Source organism: Anabrus simplex, chromosome 1, assembly GCF_040414725.1.
Source record: "Anabrus simplex isolate iqAnaSimp1 chromosome 1, ASM4041472v1, whole genome shotgun sequence".
NCBI classification, from domain to species: domain Eukaryota; kingdom Metazoa; phylum Arthropoda; class Insecta; order Orthoptera; family Tettigoniidae; genus Anabrus; species Anabrus simplex.
Genome location: NC_090265.1, coordinates 1,148,197,687 through 1,148,216,559, shown reverse-complemented (window position 1 = coordinate 1,148,216,559; position 18,873 = coordinate 1,148,197,687). Strand labels below are relative to the sequence as shown.

The window sequence follows — 18,873 nt, the reverse complement described above, 5'->3', positions numbered from 1 at the left end:
ACATATTATATACAGTATTGGATAGGTGGACCTCCTCATCCTTGTTGATAGTGATAAATCATCAATACGGACCAAAATGAAATTCATTTCATGTGAATTACTGTGGCATTACAACTCATGTCTGAGAGTGCCGCCTAAGTGTTTGCGTCATTGTTTCCCTACCGATACCACAGAAGCCTGATTGTTGAGACAATGAACTGAACAGCGTATTTGTCTTCATAACAATGATTCACGGACTGAAGCATTTCTTTTCTTGTTTAGTATCTCCTTGCATCATACTGTAATATACTTTACCATTATTTGTACATGTGGCACTTTCTTTGGTTCTATAGCTTTAGTTGTCAGGTGCCATTTGTTACCATTAGGCGTTTGTCGTAGCAGCGAGTCATTAGTGTTATTATCTGTATAACTGTCTGTTACCTGATAGAAATATGAATTATTTTGTTCTATACAACATTTCTAATTGTCTTCAGACTCTAGAACAATATTCTTAACAATTTCCAACAATACGTACACAATAAAATAAATTATTATGATCTGTTACATACATTTCCTGTATTGTTTTCGGATTGCTCTTGCACTACAGGAAGCTCTTGATCGATCGATCAATCAATCAATCAATCAATCAATCAATCAATCAGTCATAATTAATATGCATTTAGGGCTATCGTCCAGATGACAAATTCCCTATAAATTGTTTATCTAGTATTTTCTAAAATGATTTTAAAGAACTTGGTAATTTATCGAATGACTGGATGACGACTCGCACAATTCAGAAAGATGGAAATGTGTGTGTGAAGAATGCAGCTCTCAGTCACGTACTGAGTATTTGAAGTGTCAAGTAGGACTCTGTGTGCAATGTTCTGTTAAGTCCCATGTTCGCAAGCAGTACTCCCTAATTGTGGATATTTCAGATTGCTGTCTCCATTCTTTGTAATATATTAGTATGTTAGTATAGAATTGATAAGTTTCTGTATAACATTGATTTTGTGTGTGTGCATTTTGAAAGGTATAATCATCAGTTTGTAGTAGATTTATTCAATTTATTATAAATAATAATACCCTTTCTACTTATAAATATAATGCACTGAGTAAAGGCCAGCCAAGTTCTTCCAATACTGCAACAGCTAAGGAAGTATTGCATCTGTTGACTACAGGAGTGCCTAGTAGTGCCGCATGGCACCCACCTGTTTCTCACAAGCAGGGGTGCTGAGCGACGCAAAATAGAAAATTCATACTTAAGTGTAATTGTTAAGTACAAACATAAACACAAAAAAGGATCCTGTGGAAGAAAAAAATTCAGGCGTTCAAGGGTTAATGTGGACTGATGCAGAAATACCATTCTTTTAATTCTGAGCAGTGTACAGACAAAACTCTTATTTTATATATACAGTATATATATTTATATATATATAAATTTGTACAGTCGTCTCTCGATAATTTGACACTCGTTAATTTGAATCCCTCAATAATTTGAAGTTTTTTCCTTGTCCTGTGAAAAATACTCGATAAATTGAAAAAATTCAATGTTATTTGGTCCCCTTGAAGTTGTAGGAATGGCATCTTGCTCGCCGACATTCTATAATTTGAAGTCGGGCTTCCTTACTCTCTATAATTTGAAGTCGGTGATTACAGTATGTATTGTTATCGTGCACAGACCTGTCGTTTGTTTACATCAGTAATGAAATGTATGAATGAGTTTGCAGTCTTGAGTCTTCTTTCAAACGTTAAAGTGTGTTACAGTATGTTAAGGTTTGATTTGTGTAATTTTTATGTATCAAAATGAGTTCAAGAAAGAACAAGTGTCTTTCCATAAGTGAAAAAAAAAGCGTGTGATTCAAGCTGTGGAGGATGGACAATTTTTAAAAAAATGTCGCCAAAAAGTTCAGTATTTTACCATCGACATTGTCGATGATTTTGAAAAATAAAGATCGCGTCACCGAAAGTCCCTTAAGTGCGAGTAGGAAAAGGTCACGTAAGGGTAAATTTCCCCATCTTGAAGAGTGCTTGCTTAAGTGGATTTGACAGTGTAGAGGACAAAACGTGCCCCTGGGCGGTTTCATGTTGAAGGAAAAAGCCAAGTCTTTTGTGCAGTCTCTTGCGATTAAAGGATTTGCAGCAAATGAGGGGTGGCTTTCAAATTTCAAAAACCGGGCGAGTTGGCCATGTGGTTAGGAGCGCGCAGCTGTGAGCTCACATCGGGGAGATAGTGGGTTCGAACCCCACTGTTGGCAGCCCTGAAAATGATTTAAGGCTGTACCTTAATTAAGGCCATGGCCGATTCCTTCCCATTCCTAGGCCTTTCCTGTCCCATCGTCGCCATAAGACGTATCTGTGTCGGTGCGATGTAAAGCAACTAGAAGCTTATTTCAAAAACCGACACACCATCACATTTAAAAAGATCTGCGGATAGAGCGCCAGCATGGATAATTCCATTTGTTCTGAATGGATTGACGAACTAAATGAACTTTTAAATGACCCAAGGAACATATTCAACACAGACAAAACTGGGCTTTTTTATAAATGTCTTCCTGACCGCACTCTGACATTCAAAGATGAGAAGTATCATGGAAGAAAACTGAGCAAGGAAAGAATAACTGTCCTTCTAGCATGTAACATGGACAGATCTCAAAAGTTGAAACCACTCATTATAGGGAAATCTGCGAAACCACGCTGCTTCAAAGGAATAAAATCGCTGCCCACAGTTTATCGGTCAAACAAAAAAGCATGGATGGCGGCAGAGTTGTTTAATGAATGGCTGACCTCAGTTAACAGTGACATGAAAAAGGAAAAATGCAAAATCTTACTGTTTTTGGACCACTGCACCATGCATGATAACCCAACACCATTAGACCACGTAAAACTGATTTTTTTTTCCACCCAACACGACAAAAGATTGTAACCATTAGACCAAGGCATTATTCAAAATTTAAAAACTCTCTACCACAGAGAATTTGTTTCTCTTGTGCTGGATAGCATCGAAAAAGGTGAGAAGGCGAACATAACAGTTTTAACCACTATAATCATGATTGATTAGGTCTGGAAATATGTCAACCCTACCACCATTTATAACTGCTTCAAAAAGTGCAGGTTTAAGCAAACTGAAAACGTGGAACAGTCACCACCAGAGCCGCCAAACGAATTTTGACTCAGGATGGGGACTTCTACCTAATTGTGAAGAGTTAACGTTTAAGGATTACATTCAAGCTGACGATGACATCGGTGTCCACGGTACCCTAACCGATACTGAACTGTTGGATTTAGCCTCTCTGGATGAGGACGAGGAAGAAACGAAGAAGAACACCCACCAGTTCTAGTCACATTGAGTGAGGCAAGGACATCTCTTACTACCCTATGCTCCTAAGCCCTCAGAAGGGGCACAAATGACGATTTCTTCTCAGCTCTCACCACTATCGAAAATTCATTGGACAATGATAAATGAAAGTCGCTCACTCAAAAGAAATTTACGGACTTTTTTTCAAAATGAACATTTCTGTATGAACATTCAAATGAACATTTCTGTATGAACATTTCATAATTGTACAAATGTTGTGAAGGAAATGAGTAAGTATAAGTGAAACTCTTGTTTATTTGAATTTTTCCCTCCCTCCCTCTTGGTTACTTGAACTCTCAGTAAATTGAACTTTATCTCTGGTCCCTTTGAGTTTCAAATTATCGAGAGTCGACTGTATATGAAATGTACAGAACTACAATATCATACTATATTAGTATGGTTCTGTACTGTCCTTCTAAGTAACAATAATTTATTGTTGACTACAATGAACACACACTGATGCATACATACAAATTCTGACTGTTGTACTTATTTAATACGTATAAAAAATTAGAAATGTTTCAGACTGAGACTGATGGATGTGCAGTGACATATATACAAGTAGATGATTACTTTTCCTCACTGTACAGACTAAGTGATGTGCTACAATACATTGTAAGAAGTGGGAGGACGTGTTACAACTTTTGTCACCAATTACTTAGGTAGGATGTTTTAATAATGAATGAATGATAAAAACTCTGTTGTAGATATATGCAAAAATACAATGGTATCTCCAATTCCATGCAAATAACATGGCTAGGTCTCTTGATTTTACGGCAGTTTCTTCTGCAAGCTGGAACTCTCCGAATGAAGTAGAACCTGCAACATTACATAAATTGATTCAGAGAGTTTCTCTTTTAAATTCTAAGGGGGTAGAGTCTCCTCAAATCTTAGTTAAACTAGGTTGTGAATTGTAAATGAAATTTATCTGATAGCCTTGGTTATTTTGATCATGTGGCTGAACCTTTAGGCTTTCTACAAGTAAATTGTGGATACTGCTGTAATTCATCCATGCTGATATCTCCAGATGATGACACCAAAAACTTAAATACCTTTCAAAATGATACCTCCTACTGATTCCTTCTAAAGTTTCAACTCTACCCAAGAGTAAAGATAGGTATTTCAAAATACCAACAATATGCAGAACAAAGATTTGTGATGCAAGTCACCAATCATTGTTTGAAATAAGTAAGTGTGATATAAGTTTCATATGAACTTAACCAGTTTTGTTACAAAATACAATATCTATAGGAAAATACTCTACAGTCTTCACATGACCACACACTTAACCTGTCTTCATCAGAAGAACAAACCACGATTTTTAGTACTGTGTAGCATGTTGAGATCAGGATAACTAGTGCCTAATGTTCTCTCATGCACGTTACACTGTACATAATACTTTTATTTTGCTGGAAAGAAAAGAGGTTGTTACATTCCACGTTGCAGCTGGCCACGTTTATGAAAGTTGCTTCAAAGACCTTCTCGATGTTGTCTGGTAACACTGGAATTTTGCTGTATCAGGAAGCATGTCAATATCATTGTAATGCTATTGAAGCTGATAGAAATATGTTAGCTACCAACTGCACCAAAAATTAAAGTTACCAACCGCCTTAATTCTTATCAATTGGTTGAAATTCAGGAAAAGTAAATTAGGAACCAGATACTCAGTGAAACTACGATATGTGCTGCTTGATACAACCTTACTCTGTTAAGACATTGGGATAGTGGTAAGACAACTAAAGTAAAGCTACCCTAAACACTGGCCCTTTGCATGGTCTGCTGTGTTACAGGACTAGGTGTTGACTGCTTTTATCCCTCCAGTACAATTTTGAAAATGAGGAAAGAATTATGCTACCTTTATTAATGTGTATCCAGAGTAAAATTACTGAAATGACTTGTAATGAATACTTTTTGAGTAATTTTTACTTGTAATTGTTATTTCTTACAAAATTTAACTTTTTACTCAAAATTTACTTCTTGAAATAAAGTTGTAATTGTTTCATTCTAGTAACTGATATACATGGAAGAAGAAACAGAAAAATAAAGTGATGATAACACTTTCAGTTCAACTACAGCAGAGTCAATAGCTTTTACCAGTGCTGCATGAGATACCTCTCCAGTTTTCAATACTTCCAAAGACATCAAACTCCACACCAGACTATTCATCATATCATCAGGGAATGCAAGATTCGAGCCTATCACGGTAATGAAGCTGACTTCCTGCTGGTAACTCCAGATGCTGTACGCTGGATTGAAGAACTAGATATACAATTGTGAAGCACAAATTACTTTGTTTCTCATCTGTAAATATGTCTATATATATATTACTGATATTGTCTGTATAAGCCATACTCCAAATAAAATATCCTAAATTACCCATACACACATATCTTTTCAAGGACTCCTATTGGATATCTTTTCAGCAAATTCAGCAACGTATTTTCTGCCAAGAGGTCAAGGAATAGTGATGAGAATTTTAAGAACCAATTACTTTGTAAAGCAAATAGCAAATTATTTGAAATGCTGAAGTTCACTTACTAAAATAAAAATGATGGAAAAATATAATTTTGAAGGTTTTAAGGTATCATGTTTAGTCTTACTTGGTGATAACAGCCAATATGATAAAAAGTAATTTAAAAACCCTCAAAAAATGAACTAAAATTGATTTCTTTGTGAACTTTGGTATCATTCCAGCCTCATGTGGAAAAAAAAAAAGTCAGTGATTTCCTTCTGTCTGTCTGTTAGGTCATCAGCCCAGAGGCTGGTTGGATCCTCAAATAGCACCACCAAAATTTATGCGGTTACAAGGAAACCACAAAAACCAATGGCAGCACCAAAATGAGGCGTACTAGGCAAGACGAGGAGTGAGTTAGTTTGCCATTGCTTTCCTCACTGGGTCAGAAAGTGCTATTGCAGCACGACTGACCCTATGAGCAACACCTTTCATAACACTCAGATGCACTAGTCGTGCTCTGAATGCCATTACTCAGCACCACCCATACCCCAGCAGCTTCCATATTGTCACAGCCATGGATGAGACTGGGACTTCGGTGAAAGCTACACTTTACTCTGGCCTGTGCCAAAAGATGGATACAAAAGTACTGTATCCATCAAGAAATGGCAGCAGGCAAAGTGATTTCCTTAAGACTGATATTCTATGAAGTAATTGTTTTTTTTTTTTTTTTTTGTTTTTTTTTTGCAAGTTGCTTTACTTTGCACCGAGTGAGAAGGAAGCAGCCGTGGCCTTAATGAAGGTACATCCCCAGCATTTGCCTGGTGTGAAAATGGGAAACTATGGAAAACCATCTTCAGGGCTGCCGACAGTGGGGTTCGAACCCACTATCTCCCGAACACTGGACACTGGCCGCAATTAGCGACTGCAGCTATCGAGCTTGGGGAATTGTATTTTACACTTGTTGAAAAAGTAATCTGTAATTGTAACTGATTAAAATAATTCTCATGTAACTGTAATTCAGCCCAATTATTTGTTTCTTTTACTTTTCCCATCCCTGTGTGTGTCAATCAACATGACTTGAGGATATCGATTTGCACAGCAGCAACGACTCTACCAAGGCCAGAAGATAGCTCATTGCTAAGGTACTGGTATTAGCTGGAATATTCATTGTTCTCCAGAGGAAAATTGAAATATCTCTGGATCAGTGTGATGGTGTTAGCACTGATAATTGCTCAGTTATGATTTCAGAGGTAAGGTGCCGAGAAAAAAGTTGTGAAATAATTCTCTCTCTGACATGATAGAGATTCTGCCTGATCAAAATTCAATTGGGATCATAAAGAAAAAACAGTAATTGCCTTTGCAAATAAGTTAGTTTAGAGAAATCAGTGCCTGAGCAATGCCTTTGTGGGCTATATGAAATGAGCTGGAGGAGAAATACATTGATATGTTGTAATTCGCAACATATTTTGCTAACATCACTGAGCCTGCCTCAAAAAATCCTGACAGGGGTGACTAACTCAGCAACAGATGAACATGTTTAACAAAACTTTATGCAATTCTGAGTTTATAATTTCAGCTTTTGTCCTTTGTGATGTAGTGCAGCTTTTCAGGTGACTCAGGTCGTCATAATTCCTGAGGGAAAATTGTTAACACATTTCGCTCCCAGCTCCATCCATGGGCACTGTCTCTCGCAGTCCAGCGATTTTTAGATGCCACGCTGGAACCGAAGGCCAGCATTCCTTCAACTAGCGACAGGTTTTGCTCTGGGGTGTACACTAAAGGAAACTGGTCACTAAGCTGTTCTGGTATCGGCTGAATTTTGTAGAACCTATCTGCAATGTCGTGTTGTCTGTTGTCATTGAAATGAAGGAAGGATATTATACTTTCAAAGCGATTCCTAGGCATTGTTTTAGAAAAAATTGGAGTTTCAAAAGTGGGATTCTCCACCCAGTATATTTTTACATCTGGCTTCCTAATAATACCAGTAATGAACATTAGCCCTAAAAATTGCTTCATTTCTGACTCTGAAACTGGTTTCCATGTCGGCATTACTGAATATTGGTATTACTGAATACTTCGTGAATGATCATGGCACTGTACTAATTACCTGTTCTGCGTACAGATTTGTCTGATCACAAAAATACATGATAAAATCCTCGGACAAAATTTTATTGATTGTCAGACATAGGCTTGGCTGCTTCCTTCCCACTCCTAGGCCTTTCCTATCCCATCGTCGCCATAAGACCTGAACCATGCCTGGTGGCATGTTCATAAATGTGACTTTTTCAAATATGTAAATGGCTTCCTATGGCCTCAATTAGAATGACTTATGCGTTTCTGATGAAGTAATAGAGAGGGCAGCACTGTCTGATATAAACATGGAAGATCATTCCTTTTGCGAGACAAGGAGTATTATCTCTTTAAAGGGAATCTTTGCTTTGTTTATGAGAGATTAATTAACAATGGAGCCCGCACAGAAAAGAGCTGCATTCCTATCTTATAAATGGACGTTTAGTGTATTCAAACCAAGCTCATACTAACATGCATCTTAATATTTTGATTATTCATAATGGAGGTACGTTAATTCTTGTTTCTTTGTTTTTACCTTTCTTTAGTACTATTGGCCCTATTGAATATAGCTGATTGGTATGCGTCTTCTGCCACAAACAGCATGAGTGGGACGTGTGTCTGATAGTGTGTTTGTGACTATGCCATGTTAGTAACTGGGTCTCAAAATTTGGTTCTATTTATGTGCACTGCATCGTATGGTATTTCACCATCAAATATATGTATGCTCTCCGTGTCGACTGGAAGCTTCATTCTCGTCGTACGAGGCGCGTGACATGATGGTTATGAATACGGGATTCCTCCGACCCCTCTGTATTATTGTTTGCGTCGTGCACACTGCTGTCTGGTGAGTTCGAGACCAGGTGAGTCACCCTATATGAATTGGTGTTGTGCCTGGGTGCGTGTGTGTGTGTGTGTGTGAGTGAGGGGAGTGGAAAGACAATGTATCGGTCAGTTGTATTTTCGTTTGTGATTTTGTTACTGTACCTTCTGTTTGTTCCTGGTACAGTATTGCTTATTCTATCTTGGTCTCTGTCTCGGGCGCTTGCTTGCCTTGAGGCAGCCATGATTGTTTTCTTTTATTCTGTTGGGCTACAGTATGTGCATGCCTGTGTTTTCTCCTTTTGATTTAATTCACTTCTTTGGTCTAGAGACGTTTCTCTCTCTGGCGTGCTATTATCTAACGTTTTGGTTTTACCCTTTTTCCCCCTCAATTATGCATGGAGCCTTTTTTCGGATGAGCTATGACTATTGTTGTTGTGTGGATAATGAGCGCAAAGAGGGATATGCTGTGAATGAAGTAAATCTCGTAAAAAGAACGACCTAGTTGGGCCGTGTGAGCTGTATAATTACCTGCACATGATGTAACCTGGTTACTTTTGAGGCGGCAAGTTTGTGGTAATATTTATTTCTATCATGGAGTGTAAAAATGCCGCACTCACGCCGTAATGTTCAGACATCCATTGAACGAGGTATGCTTATGATACAATATTTTGCCCTTTTTTAATGTTATTGACATCACAGTTTTACCTTTCTGCTTCAATCTTATTTCATCAATAATCCCCCTGTGGGTGGGGGCGGTAGAATAACACCCACGGTATCCCCTGCCTGTCGTAAGAGGCGACTAAACAGGGCCTCAGGGGCTCTGAACTTTGGAGCGTGGATTCGCGACCATGGGGCCCTCAGCAGAGTCCTGGCATTGCTTCCACTTACTAGTGCCAGGCTCCTCACTTTCTTCTATCCTAACCGACCTCCCTTGGTCAACTCTTGTTCTTTTCTGACTCCGACGCTATTAGGTTTGCGAGGGCTAGGGAGTCTTTCATTTTCACGCCCTTAGTGGCCCTTGTCTTCCTTTGGCCGATATCTTCATTTTTCCTTCTGATTAGTGTTATATAGAGGATGGTTGCCCAGTTGTACTTCCTCTTAAAACAATAATCACCACCACCACCACCTTTCATCAATAAACCTCCATTTAAATTTTATTTAAATTTTATTGTTGTATTTTAGACTGATGTGATATCCTTATTCATCAATAATGAGGATTGTTTCCAGCTCAAGACTGTTCTCTGCTGGCCTTTTCTAGTCGCGGTTCACACCTCATTTTTCCCTACGTGTGCATGATTTTACGTCTTAGAATATTGCTAGGGAAGGGGGGCATTGCAGACCTATCTGTGTCAGTGCGACGTAAAGCAAATAGCAAAATAGTAGCAAATCTTCAGGGTGTGGAAAGTAAAGACCTTCAAAATGCACATACTACCCATCTACGTGAGAGAATTCTTGATCACTTCCCACAACTGAAAGCTTAACTTTCAGGCAGAGATTTCTTTCTGTATCGAGATCATGGTAATATTTTTCAAAATGTTCATTCTGAAAACCTGGATGACGATGCTGTTGCATGTGAAAGATACATTAAACAAATTAGAAAGGTAATATCCTAGTAAAAATAAATAAAACATTTGATAGTCTCTGGAATGATGATCAACAGACTGCAAGCATTCCTCCAGAACTTCTGGCTCTAGTGTGTTATTTACTCCTTGGTTACACATAAGCAGCATCCCACCCTGCTTTGACTATCATCAAATTAATAGTTTTCAACCACAGTGAAAGCATGCTGAAATGCAACATTATTCATCACAAGAAAAGTCATGAACCACCTGTCAGTATTAGGAAGAACATAAAGTACGACAATAATTGAAGGCATGCATGAAACCTGATGAGCATTTACAGGATCTTCATATGAACAAGAAAGTGGACACTTAGGATGATTACCCCAGGCTTGCACCAACAGCTGGTTGGAATATAAAAAGGATGCTAAAGTACTTGGTGTACCAGGAAAGAACGTTCTGGACCTGGTTCACTTCAGGCAACACATCGGTGAATCTTTGATCCTCTCTCAAAAAGTGTGGCCGTCCAAGTGCCAATGCAGAACGTGATGTATCAGAAGTGAAGAGACACAAGCAAGCTGAGCAGCATCCAATCAATGAAGTACGTTTGGATCAAATTAACCACGTGCCAGGGTTTGATGACAAAAAATTTGCATCAAGATGCAAGGCTTCAGAATGCAACAACAGAATGCACTTCTTGTGCCTAAAATGTCAAGTTCACCTTTGCATAATGAGGGAACACAATTGCCTCCAGAGTTATCATACTCCATAAACCTGTAGAGGAAGAAAGTTTTTTCATTCTTCAGGCACTGTTTCTGTGCTATTGACTAGTGTCTCCAGATAACTTGAATGCAATCTTAGGCTCTGAATTGCCAATACCAAACTTTTGTGTTACTTCTTGGCCGTTTTTCAAAAATTTTCTTTTTTCTTTTGTGGTGGATTTTTAGTAATAATATTTTGGTATATTCTTATTTAGAATCTTTGATATATTGTTTTGGAACTTATTTTATGACTAATTTACATAATATTTACTTGGATAGATTGAATAAAACTGTATAAATAATATTAATTATGTCTTGTACTCTGCAACCTTCGAGTCACAGTGTACATTACAGTGCACATTAAAAATCTCTAAAACTGCTCGACATAGGTGTTCCAAGCTCAGATATAATTAATCACAAGGTTTCATTTAGCAAGTGTGCCAAATTTTAGAATTGTTGGTCGATTAGAAAAAATGTGTGACTGAAAGGGCTAATGAAGCTAATAAAGGATTCTAAAAGAAATCTCTGGCAAAAGCTATGTGGAAATCTGGACAGTGATATCTAGGGGGCGGGATATAAGATAGTAACTGGTCGACTAATCAACAGGGTACCAGTTCAGATCCCAGCTAATGGAAGGAAAGCCATAGTGATGGAGTGGTTTCCTTGTACTAATGACAGACTTGAAATGGAGTCAGATTTTAGTGTTGAAGGACTGTTTACTGTGGTTGAGTTACAATAGGTAGCATGCAATATGAAGACTGGTAAGGCACCTGGTGTAGATGGCATCCCACCAGAAGCCATCAAGTTTGCAGTTGAGGTGGTACTTGATTGGATCTTATCAGTCTTCAACGACTTACTGAGAAAGCATGAATTTCCCGATGAGTGGAAAGTAGCCATGCTAATGCTGTTATTGAAGGCAGAGAAACTATCATTAGATCCATCAGCGTACAGGCCACTTTGGTTATTAAACACCTTGAGCAAGCTTTACGAAGGATTGATTAAAACAAGACTGGAGAAAGAATTTGAACAACAGGGAGGACTTTCTTTGAACCAGTTTGGATTTAGAAAGGGCAGAAACACAACCCAAACTATTGAGAGGGTGATTCAAATACAGGCAGAAAGCAGCGAGAAATGGGCTGTTTTGATAACACTAGATGTCAAAAATGCTTTTAACGCTGCTTCTTGGAGCATTATTTTGAGAGAATTCGTAGGAAGAACATTTCTCAGTATCTACAACAAATAATTGCTAAGTACTTCAAAGGATGAAGAATATGGCTTGATGATTTAGAAGACCTTGAAATGAGTGCTGGCATTCCACAGGGATCTGTCCTAGGACCCACCTCGTAGAACATTCTATATGATGGCGTCCTACGTCTGCAGCTGACGAAAGGGACAATATCTATCGGTTATGCAGATGACCTTGCAATATTGATAATAGCAGAGAATGTAGAGGAACTGACCTTCTGAGTAAACGAATCACTGAGACGAGTTAACCTATGGATGGTAAATAATAAATTGAGACTGGCATCACATAAGACTGAAGCTGTAATTTTGAAAGGTTCCAGGAATTGGAACAATGTCTGCTTCTTATTAAATGATACAGAGATTGTCCCAGAGAAGTCTGTACAATACCTTGGGGTTCTTATTGACAGGAATTGCACATTTGGTGCATATGTGAAGGCAGTAACTCAAAAGGCAGAGAAGAAGGCATTGGCATTAGCTAGACTTATGCCTAACATCGGAGGACCAAGAACAGTTAAGAGACAGATTATGTGCTCTGCAGTATATTCCATTACTTTATGCTGCACCTATCTGGCACAATGCACTCAGGAAGAAGATTCACCGAAGAGCTATGGAAAGAGTACAAAGGAAAATGCTGCTCAGAGTTATTTGTACTTATCGAACTGTTTTGACAGCAGCTTTACAAGTTGTAGCTGCCAGTATTCCAATTGACCTGTTTGTGGTAAAGAGAAAACTTTGGCATGAAAGGGGTGTGGCTATATCTGCTGAAGAAAAGAAACCTTGAGGAACCAGCTCTTACTAGACTGGCAAGGCCAATGGGATGGCACAACCAATGTTGGCTAATGGACAAAAAAGCTAATACCCGACATAGGAGGCTGGCTTAAAAGTAGACATTGGCAGGTAGGTTACTTCCTGTCACAGGTCCTGACAGGACATGGAAAATTTGGCGTACACGCCATGAAGATGGAAAAGACGGAGGGAAATGGTTGTTGGTACTGTTCTGAAAGGGATACAGTAGAACGCACTTTTTTCTACTGTGTTCGGTGGGAAGAAGAACGAAGGAAAGCCTGGCAACAACTTGGCCGACAACTCATGCCAGGGAATCTGATTCAGATCATGTTGGAGAGTCCGCTTGCCTGGAACACAGTAAAGGCAATGGCGACATGCATTATGGGGATGAAGGAGAAAGAAGAGAAAGGAGGAACATAATAATATAAATCACTCCATTCTCATGTCATGCCATCAAGTAGTTCCAGAATGGGCTGAGTGAAGAGGGCAGGGGTTTTTAGTTGGTGGAAATCCAACTCCCACACAGCGTGGTGTCTTTGGAAGATTTTCCCCTGCCACAAAAAAAACTTGTACTACTACTACTACTACTGCTATTACTCAAACATTTTCATTCCTGCCCTGTAGCGGGAGGTGGGCCTCTTAGACGGTTACACAGTCTCTCAGGCCGGGAGATTTGTTACGGTGAAGGAGATGCGCAGAGAAGGTGAGGGGCTTGGCGGCTGTGGCCTATACTAGGAACTTTCCCGGAATGTGCCTTAGTGCGGGAGAATGGAAAACCACTGTAAACCGTTCTCAGGACAACCGATGGTGGGGATCAGCCATGAATTCTAGCCCTTTCCCGTCTCCCGAATACAGAGGCGTAGAAGCATGGCCACTTGTGGGCAGAGATCCACTCTGCATCTACATCGTGTTAAATCGTCATTTGCAAAACTTTGTTTTTGAGTGCTGTAGAATATTGGGTGTTAAAAAGGTTGTTGACAAATACATAGTTACATACCTGCATGTCACACTGGCTCATATTTAAATCCCAGTGGAGGAGCTTCTTTGTGCAACACAAGGGAAAATATATTGAAAAAAAAAAAGAGAACCATATACAATATTAACATGAAATTTTGGCAGTAGGTAACTGTTTACAATTACTCACTTAAAATGAGATTTTTGTTTGATAGACCTTGAAACAGTTTGGAGTCCAGCATGAAAGTAATGTGAAAGTTATGCTCATCATCACTTTCCAAATCACTACTGAGCCCTTATTGAAGTGCTCATTTAATTAATCAGTCATTTATTTGAATGTACAGAGAATATTTCATTTTATTAAGTACTAGTAACCGGCAGGAAACATCTACATTCAGCAGCACATGTCGCAATTTCTCCAGGGAGCGTGGAACTCTGGTTTGTTTGCTCACCAGTTAAGTTTGGAAGGTGGAATTTTGACATGACACACACAAAGCCGAACAAGGGAACAATAGAATTCCAACAGACAACATTTCCGATGCCCAGCGAGAGACTAGGGTCACTTATAAGAGATGTTTGAAGTAAGCGTCAGGTACGCGATGTGTTGAGCCAATGAAAGGATAGAGCCACCGTCGATATGGCAAGGCTTCGATCTAGGGAAGAGGTTGCCCCAATCGAGGATACGATGGCGTCTTCGAGGACGAGTTAATAAAAACAATGATCGTGTCAGTTAGTTACCCTATTATTCAGTGAGATTCTGTGCAGGTAACATCGTAAGAAGAAGTTTTTATTCACGCGAGTGATTGTGTGTGGACTTGTAAGATTTTGTTGGAAGACGCTCAGTCTGAATTTGATATACTCAAGTTTTCTAATACTGGGAGAATGGCATTTAACTTACGATTACCAAAGGGAGGGAACAGTTCCATTTAATCATGTCAAATGCATAGTAGCCTGCCTGTGTAAATAGTTTCCGAGGGTATAAACTATACAATTTCCAGGCCAGCCATTTATAAAATGGGAAATATTTGACCTAGTTATGGGAGTAGATAAGAGAAGCGACTGAATGGGTACTGGTTTCACGGTCAGTGGGATTTACCCCCCCGGCTGTAGTATTATAGTAACCGGCAGGTTGATATTGACCTACTTTCTACATCATGAACGAGCGGATATTTTAGACGACATCCGGGAGCAGAAGCAGCAACGGAAAATACGACATCACCTTTCCTCCCCTCGATGGAGACAAAAGGACTGATCCAAGTCTTTCCTGAAGGCAGCATCATCATCGATATGACTGGCTAAAAACAAGATGGGGTCGGCTGTCTCCTGAGGACGAGCGGCCATAAGTCAACAAAACAGATGAGTACAGAGTTTTAATGTAATTATGTGAGTATGAACGTGTTTAATATTGCAAAAGGGGGTAGGTGAACTTGATATTTAATTTCTGTAGATGTAGCTTTGTTTGGAAGGACTACATCCTGTTTAAAGTAAATGATAGGAAGCTTGTTTATGTAAATATAAATTGTAACATAAATGTGGACCATTTGCATGAGGTCCCAGCTTGCTTTCTTACATTTTATTCTGATTTATTTAGCTGAGTGGTTAGCGTCATGATTTTTACAAGTCAGTCTTTTTCTTTTGGCCTTATATATTTTTTTGATTTGTTTTGTTTTGATATTTGAGACGCAGTGTACGTCTCGGGGCTTAATTGTAAATGTAATTAAGGATTCAAATTAAAGTCAGGAAGGAGTAGATTAAAGTATTATTAATGGGAACTCAAAATGTATGGAAACATGCCGTCACATTTTCTGGGATTTATTGCACGATGTGTGAATGAGAGTGTGTAAGACGGTGGAGTGTGGATCCACGAATTGGTTAGCGTCATCTTCATGACTATTTTGTATGTCGAGGTTGTAAATTAGTAATGGATTCACGAGTTCCACGAACGCTGTTGCGTATTTCGAGTTCCGAATATTAGAATAAAATTTCTGTAAAATTTATTATTATTAATTTATTATTATTACTATTATCAATATGAGTTTCTCGCGATGTAGGATTGAGATATTTCAGTAACTTTCTGATGTTCCGACATGACCGATTGTCAATGTGGCAATTTCTTAGTTTCAGTTTATCATATTTATTACAGAGTTGGCCAATTTATTATTCATGTTTACTTTGTGCACAAGCGCGTTGATTTGTGACCAGCGCGGTCGTGTTTCTTTCATGCGAGTGAATGTTAGACGACGTCCTTCATATTTCTTCAGTTTTACGCAACTTTAGGACATGAGATATTATTTTGTGTGATTTTGAGTAAGAGGACGCATTCCTCATCGGAAGGGCCTGCATTTCCTTGATTGTGTGACTTGCCTGGGGTAGACTTTTGAGCAGCGTGTGTAAAGGGTTGGACCCTGTGGTTTTTGTATTGCTGCTTTATTTTGGGAGACGTGGATCTCCACTTTGAGTCATTCCGCCGTGTGTTGGCGAGGGTGATATGTTTGTCTACTGAGGAGAGTTTTATTTGAGCGGCCCGTACTTCGTGATTTTATCGTTTCTGTCCATGTCTCTATGGTTGTTGTAGTTGACGTGAGTTTTATATCGTGATGTTTTGTTCAGATTTTCTTTTATGATATAACCGCACTGAGGAATATTTGTGTCATGTAATCTCTTCCAGGATACAACATTGAATTAGGTATTGAAAGGTAAAGCCTACTCTGTCATTTTTTATGAATTTGGGTCACGTAATTTCATTTCAGGAATCCACGTTGATTTGTGCATGATATTGTAAAGTCCACCAGTTGATTGATTTGGTGTCATGTAATTATTTTTTCAGGAACCTGTGTTGAATAGAAAGTGTTGCTTAACATGTAATTATGTTTCCTTTATTTTTGTTCAGGCTTTGAGTGGACGCGAGTCGCGTGAATGTCGCATGCTTTCCTTGGTGAACCCTGAAAAATATAATATCATGTTTTTGTTTCTTTGAATGTATATATTGCCATTTACCTGTTTTTGATTTGTGTGGTTCCGATCCACATTGTTTGTAGTGCTCATGAGATTGCTCATGACTCGAGATGTATATATTGTGTGCGTAGGATGTTTTACCACTCAGCGTGTTATATATTGTACAGTTAGGTTAGTTTTGTCCTCCCTTTTGTGCATTAGATCACATCTTTTCTTAAGGTTAGGGACCCCACTGCAATGTCAAGTGTGCAGAAATGGGGAACGTACTCATCCACAGTTAAAAAGTGTTAACAAAAAGTAATGCCAGGAGCGTAGTGTGAGCATGCAAGCCCATGTGTTAAAATTAATGAAACTTCAAGATTTGATTGGATATGTTAAGTATGTGTGTCGGCATACACTGAAAATTTGTAATATATTCTGATTCTCAAGATGGACTTTATCAAGCTGAGAAAAAAACTGAACAATCTAAGTAATGTAAATCTGGATTATTTGATACTTTTGCTATTTTTTAAAAATATTTATCTTGTTTATTTTAATAAACAGATTTTCCTCCAAAACTGACATCATGCTTTGCCTTGCTTTATTTGTAGTTTTAATTGACCTCACCGTGTCCGTATTTAGTTATATGTTGCCTATCAAGATCCAGGGTGTGTGTATTTTAGGGCATTATTTTTTATCATAGTTTGGACTGAACACGCCTGGGATTGGCTGACTAGTCTGGGGCAAATTACCTTGATGGTTGAAACGGGGACACTAGTGATTTTTACAAATTTGACTCATTTACACTATTTACACTCAACTCAATCAATCAATCAATCAATCAATCAATCAATCAATCAATCAATCAATCAATCAATCAATACTGATCTGCATTTAGGGCAGTCACCCAGGTGGCAGATTCCCTATCTGTTGTTTTCCTAGCCTTTTCCTAAATGATTTCAAAGAAATTGGAAATTTATTAAACGTCTCCCTTGGTAAGTTATTCCAATCCCTAACTCCCCTTCCCATAAATGAATATTTGCCCCAGTTTGTCCTCTTGAATTCCAACTTTATCTTCATATTGTGATCTTTCCTACTTTTATAAACGCCACTCAAACTTATTCGTCTACTAATGTCATTCCATGCCATCTCTCCACTGACAGCTCGGAACATACCACTTAGTTGAGCAGCTCTTCTTCTTTCTCTCAGTTCTTCCCAACCCAAACTTTGCAACATTTTTGTAACACTACTCTTTTGTCGGAAATCGCCCAGAACAAATTGAGCTGCTTTTCTTTGGATTTTTTCAAATTCTTGAATCAGGTAATCCTGGTGAGGGTCCCATACACTGGAACCATACTTTAGTTGGGGTCTTACCAGAGACTTATATGCCCTCTCCTTTACATCCTTACTACAACCCCTAAACACCCTCATAACCATGTGCAGAGATCTGTACCCTTTATTTACAATCTCATTTATGTGATTACCCCAATGAAGGTCTTTCCTTATATTAACACCTAGATACTTACAATGATCCCCAACAGAAATTTTCACCCCATCAATGCAGTAATTAAAACTGAGAGGACTTTTTCTATTTGTGAAACTCACAACCTGACTTTTAACCCCGTTTATCAACATACCATTGCCTGCTGTCCATCTCACAACATTATCGAGGTCACGTTGCAGTTGCTCAGAATTTTGTAAATTATTTATTACTCTATACAGAATAACATCATCCCCAAAAAGCCTTACCTCCGATTCCACTCCTTTACTCATATCATTTATATATATAAGAAAACATAAAGGTCCGATAATACTGCCTTGAGGAATTCCCCTCTTAATTATTACAGGGTCAGTTAAAGCTTCACCTACTCTAATTCTCTGAGATCTATTTTCTAGAAATATAGCAACCCTTTCAGTCACTCTTTTGTCTAGTACAATTGCACTCATTTTTGC

At 38.5% G+C, this 18,873-nt stretch overlaps 1 protein-coding gene across 2 annotated transcripts in view; it reads right to left on the bottom strand.

Moving 5' to 3' along the window:
- Nucleotides 1–3,747: 3,747 nt before the first annotated feature.
- The window catches only part of LOC136858107 (sialin), a 310,094-nt gene continuing 294,968 nt past the window's right edge, over nucleotides 3,748–18,873 (bottom strand). For both annotated transcript variants that reach the window (XM_067137406.2, XM_067137407.2), the window contains one exon: nucleotides 3,748–4,153. The gene's annotated coding sequence lies outside the window, so the exon portion shown is untranslated. The remainder of the gene's footprint in view (nucleotides 4,154–18,873) is intronic.